This window comes from Triticum dicoccoides, chromosome 3B (assembly GCF_002162155.2).
Source record: "Triticum dicoccoides isolate Atlit2015 ecotype Zavitan chromosome 3B, WEW_v2.0, whole genome shotgun sequence".
NCBI classification, from domain to species: Eukaryota; Viridiplantae; Streptophyta; class Magnoliopsida; order Poales; family Poaceae; genus Triticum; species Triticum dicoccoides.
In genome coordinates this window covers 539,592,693-539,598,748 of record NC_041385.1, presented here as the reverse complement: position 1 = coordinate 539,598,748, position 6,056 = coordinate 539,592,693, and positions in this window count along the sequence as shown.

Sequence of the window (6,056 nt, the reverse complement as noted above, 5' to 3'; positions counted from 1 at the left end):
ATTTCATCATATCATTCGGTAGGATATCCCTGGCTGTTAGGCTGGATGGTAATACGAGGCAAAGTTTTACCCTAGTTTGGAACCTTTCAGTTGAAGAAAGAATCTTCATGTTGACCCACCACAACTAGAAATGATGTGCCCACCACACCACACACGCAATTGGCCACTAAGAAAATAAGCATATACAATAGTACAATGGTATCTAGCTCATGATACGTCTCCATATTTTGTTGATGGCACTGACGGACTTTGCATTTGATGCATGCTCCGTATTTTGTTGGCGACACTTACGGTCATTTTATTTGAAGCGAAAGCACGATATGGTCACTGGACTTCCGAATAAGCTCATCACGGTCACCACATACATTTTTTCGTGCTAACCAACATGTGGTTGGATGGTTAGGAGGACAATGGTTTCTCGAGCCCACCAAGGTTAAAGTCCCGGTGCTCGCATTTATCTTGTGTTAATTTCAGTATTTTCCGGTGATGTGCGTTCAGTGAGAGGAGACGTTCCACTCGACTACGAGGCAGCTATGGTGACTTTGTAAAATCTCAAGATCATATATGCTGGCCCACTCTCTCGAAGGTGCTCATAGGGGTAGGGTCCGCGTGTGTGCGCTTATAGCGGTGAGTGCTTGCGCGTATATATGAGCCCTTGCGTCTGTACCATGTTAAACAAATACAGGTTGATAGAGGCAAAGGTGTCTCGTCTTTCGATGAGATGGTGTCTATCATTTTGGTGGAAGTCGACTTTGACGATCCGACTACGAACGTGCGAGGACGCCGCGCCTTAGCAATCGCTAAACCAACTCCGAGAGGTTATTGACCACGCTGGAGCATGATCAACCTGACAACGAGGGTCTATTTACTGCAAGCAAATGAAGAACAAGCAAGAAACTAAGATTGCAATTTGGATATTGCGAATAACAGATGAAAGCTTTATTAATGAAGGTGTGGTTTTGTAACGCCTTTGTCTGGTCATTGAACACAAACGAAGTACGCGAAGTTGCAGCTATGGTGAACTTTAATCTAAACAAAACCCAAAGTCTAAACGACGCCCTAAGGGCTGTATATATGGAGGAAGAGGGGGGGATTTCGTGGCCCTTGGGGAAGGGGTCCGAAACCAACCCTATCTCTTGTTTCCCCACACATACAGACTCTAAAAACAGCCTATACTCAAGTATTTCGACAATACATGGGTCTGGCCCAATAATAAGGTGACGCAGCACCTAGAATAGCCTCTGGATGAAAGTTATGAAGTAGCTTCTTGTATATTTCGTCCAAGGCTTCATGCACTCATTATGGTGGCTTCAACATCCTGAAATCATCACTTGTAACTCTGTTCTTGTTTCCCTTACGCATGCCATCATCTCCATGCTTGTTCTTGCTCCAATGTTCATCCTTCTCCAAGCTAGGCCCTTCATTTGTAAGCAAAACAAATGTATCCAATTTAGGTAGCATCATATTATCATGAACATTAGAATCATTACCAAGAAATGAAAGTACCTGGTAATTTAATTCGCGTGCGCGAGCTTAGTAATTGGTCCAGTATGTATAGCAGAAGGGGCTGTGAGTGTAACAATGGTATTGATGTCCTCATCATTCTCCCCTTCTTGAAATGAAGTCGTCCTCGACGGAAGCTCATCTTCCTCACCCAAATAAGGCTTCAAATCTGCAATGTTAAAAGTGGGACTAACCCCAAAATCTGTAGGCAGCTCAAGTTTATATGCATTATCATTTATTTTCTCTAACACCTTAAAAGGACCATCAGCACGTGGCATTAGCTTTGATTTGTGCAAATCAGGAAATCTATCCTTACGCAAATGTAACAAAACAAGATCTCCAGGTGCAAACACCACATGTTTTCTACCCTTATCTCCAGCAAGTTTATATTTAGCATTCATATGCTCAATGTTTTCCTTAGTTAACTCATGCATTTTTAAAATCAATTCAGCACGTTGTTTAGCATCAAAATTAACCTTCTCCGAAGATGGAAGAGGCAACAAATCAATAGGTGCACGAGGTAGGAAACCATACACAATTTCAACAGGGCACATCTTAGTAGTAGAATGCAATGAACGATTATAAGCAAATTCAATATGAGGCAAGCATTCTTCTCACATTTTCTTATTATTCTTCAAAACAACCCTAAGCATAGTAGACAATGTTCTATTGACTACTTCAGTTTGTCCATCAGTTTGGGGTGACAAGTAGTACTAAAAAGCAGTTTAGTCCCCAACTTAGCCCATAAACATCTCCAAAAGTGGCTAAGAAATTTAGTATCACGATCTGAAACAATAGTATTTGGCACACCATGCAAGCGAATAATTTCACAAAAGAACAAATCAGCAACATTAACAGCATCATCGCTTTTATGACATGGTATAAAGTGTGCCATTTTTGAGAATCTATCCACGACAACAAATATGCTATCCCTCCCCTTCTTTGTTCGAGGTAAACCTAAAACAAAGTCCATAGATATATCCTCCCAAAGAACACTAGGTACAAGCAAAGGCATATATAAACCATGAGGATTGAGTCGTGACTTAACTTTTTGACATGTAGTGCAGCAAGCAACAAAGCGCTCAACATCTCGTCTCATCTTTGGCCAAAAGAAATGTGTAGCAAGTACATCCTCCGTCTTCTTCATGCCAAAGTGTCCCATTAGTCCTCCTCCATGCGCCTCCTGCAACAACAAAAGACGAACGGAGCTAGCTGGAATGCATAGCTTGTTAGCACGAAACACAAATCCATCATTAACGATGAACTTGTTCCATGTTCTTCCTTCTTTACAATTCTGCAATACATCTTTAAAATTAGCATCATGTACATATTGATCTTTGATGGTCTCCAAACCAAATATTTTGAAATCAAGTTGTGAAAGCATAGTATAGCGACGAGACAATGCATTAGCAATAACATTTCCTTTACCCTTCTTGTGTTTAATGACATAAGGGAAAGTCTCAATGAATTCAACCCATTTAGCATGTCTACGATTCAGTTTAGCTTGACTTTTAATATGTTTCAAAGATTCATGATCAGAATGTATAACAAATTCTTTGGGCCATAAATAATGTTGCCATGTTTCTAAAGTCCGAACAAGAGCATATAATTCTTTATCATAAGTAGAATAATTCAGACTAGGCCCACTCATTTTTTCAGAAAAGTATGCAACAGGTTTGCCATCTTGTAATAACACACCTTCTAATCCAATTCCACTAGCATCACATTCAATCTCAAATGTCTTATTAAAATCAGGAAGTTGGAGTAAAGGAGCATGTGTCAACTTATCTTTCAACACCGTGAAAGTTTCCTCCTGTGCGGTACCCCAAACAAAAGGCACATCCTTATTTGTAAGCTCATTGAGAGGTGCAGCAATGGTGCTAAAATCTCTCACAAAACGCCTATAGAATCCAGCGAGGCCAAGAAAACTCCTCACTTGTGTGACCGTTTTGGGCTGCGGCCAACTCTCAATAGCTTAAATCTTGGCTTTATCAACTTCAATTCCCTATGGAGTAACAACATAGCCAAGAAAAGACACTCGATCGGTGCAAAAGGTGCACTTCCCAAGGTTACCAAACAAACGTGCATCACGTAGAGCAATAAAAACAACACGTAAATGTTCCAAATGTTCCTCCAAAGATCTGCTATAAATCAATATGTCATCAAAGTAATCTACCACAAATCATCCAATGAAAGCACGTAAAACTTTGTTCATTAATCTCATGAAAGTACTAGGTGCATTAGTTAACCCAAAAGGCATGACTAACCACTCATATAATCCAAACTTAGTTTTAAATGTTGTTTTCCATTCATCCCCCAATTTCATACGAATTTGATGGTATCCACTACGCAAATCAACTTTGGAGAATATTGTAGATCCACTCAATTCATCAAGCATATCATTTAGCCTAGGAATAGGATGACGATAACGAATAGTAATATTATTAATGCCTCTACAATCAACACACATACGCGATGTACCATCCTTTTTCGACACTAGAATAATAGGAACAGCACAAGGACTAAGGGATTCGCGTATATAACCTTTGTCGAGAAGCTCTTGTATTTGACGCATAATCTCCATCGTCTCCTCTGGATTGGTACGGTATGGCGCATGGTTTGGCAGTGAAGCACCGGGAATTAAGTCAATCTAATGCTCAATCCCTCGAATAGGTGGTAATCCCGGTGGCACGTCTTGTGGAAAGACGTCAGCGAACTCCTGCAAAATGTTAGTGACAGCAGGAGGCAAAGAGGAAGGCACGTCCTCGAATGAAAATAATGCCTCTTTGCACACAAAAGCATAACAAATAGATTTGATGAAATCTAGCTCATCAATATCAGATTTGGTGGCAAATAAACATGCACTTTTCAATTTAATTTCAGAAGCAACACTAGATGGTTTATTATTAGGGTTCATTTGTGGCTCAAATTCTTTTGCCACAATCTGATTTTCACTTTTATTCTTCTCCTATTTTGCTTTATTAGCTCTACTAATATCATCTTTCAAAATGGAATCAGGAGTCATTGGAAGCAAAGTAATATTTTTATCCTTATGAACAAGAGTATACTGATTGTTTCTACCATGGTGTACATAATGTTTATCAAATTGCCATGGTATACCAAGTAATAAGGAATATGCTTGCATAGGTACCATATCACAATCAACATAATCAGCATATGTAGAGATACTAAAATGCACACGAATAGTACGTGTTACCTTAACCTTGCCGCTGTTGTTGAACCATTGGATGTAGTAAGGATGTGGATGTGGTCTTGTGGTGAGAGAGAGCTTCTCCACCATCTCCATGCTAGCCAAGTTGTTGCAGCTCCCTCCGTCTATGATGACGCGCACAGAATGTTCCTTCACAACTCCCTATGTATGGAACAAATTATGCCTCTGATTTTGCTCAGCTTGTGTGACCTGCACACTCAAAACACGTTGAGCAACTAAACATTCATACCCGTCAGCGTCTTCAGGAGCCATGTATTGCGTCTCATGATGAGAATCATCTCCATCGTGTTTTTCACGTGTAATAAGAGCCAAAGTCTCCTCATCATAGTCACTAGAAGACTCATACCCACCATCCTCAGTAGCAATCATCACACACTGAGATTTGCATTCTCTCGCATAATGACTGAGGGAGTCCTGGATTAGGGGGTGTCCGGATGGCCGGACTATGACCTTTGGCCGGACTCCCGGACTATGAAGATACAAGATTGAAGACTCCGTCCCGTGTCCGGATGGGACTTTCCTTGGCGTGGAAGGCAAGCTTGGCGATACGATATGAAGATCTCCTCCCATTGTAACCGACTCTGTGTAACCCTAGCCCTCTCCGATGTCTATATAAACCGGAGAGTTTTAGTCCGTAGGACGAACAACAATCATACCTTAGGCTAGCTTCTAGGGTTTAGCCTCTCTGATCTCGTGGTAAATCCACTCTTGTACTACACATATCATCAATATTAATCAAGCAGGAGTAGGGTTTTACCTCCATCGAGAGGGCCCGAACCTGGGTAAAAACATCGTGTCCCTTGTCTCCTGTTACCATCCGCCTAGACGCACATTTCAGGACCCCCTACCTGAGATCCGCCGGTTTTGACACCGACATTGGTGCTTTCATTGAGAGTTCCTCTGTGTCGTCACCGTCAGGAAGGATGCCGCACTCTGTCTTTAAAGACGGCGCTGTTGCTAAAGGAGCTTTGGTTGTCGGCCAAACTCTTCGGCTAGGCAGTTTTTTGATGACCGCCTGTTCGGCCGCCGCGCCGACGATGACCTCTTGGGCCATTGAAAGCAATCTTCACATCAGCTCGGAACTCGCCGAGCAGTCAGATCCGATGGAGCTCTCTTCCCTGAACGAGCTCTTGGATCGCATTGCCGCCCTGGGAGTCGCTACGGATTACGGCCAGATTGGGCTTAAACCCGATCAGAGAGAGATCGACTCTCCCCAGGTCACCCACCACGTTGAAGTGGTGGAAGAACAATGCGGCGAATCTTCGCCCGTTCTAAGGACCAGATGTGTCCGGATTCCCGACCCCTCCAAGCCGGACACCCG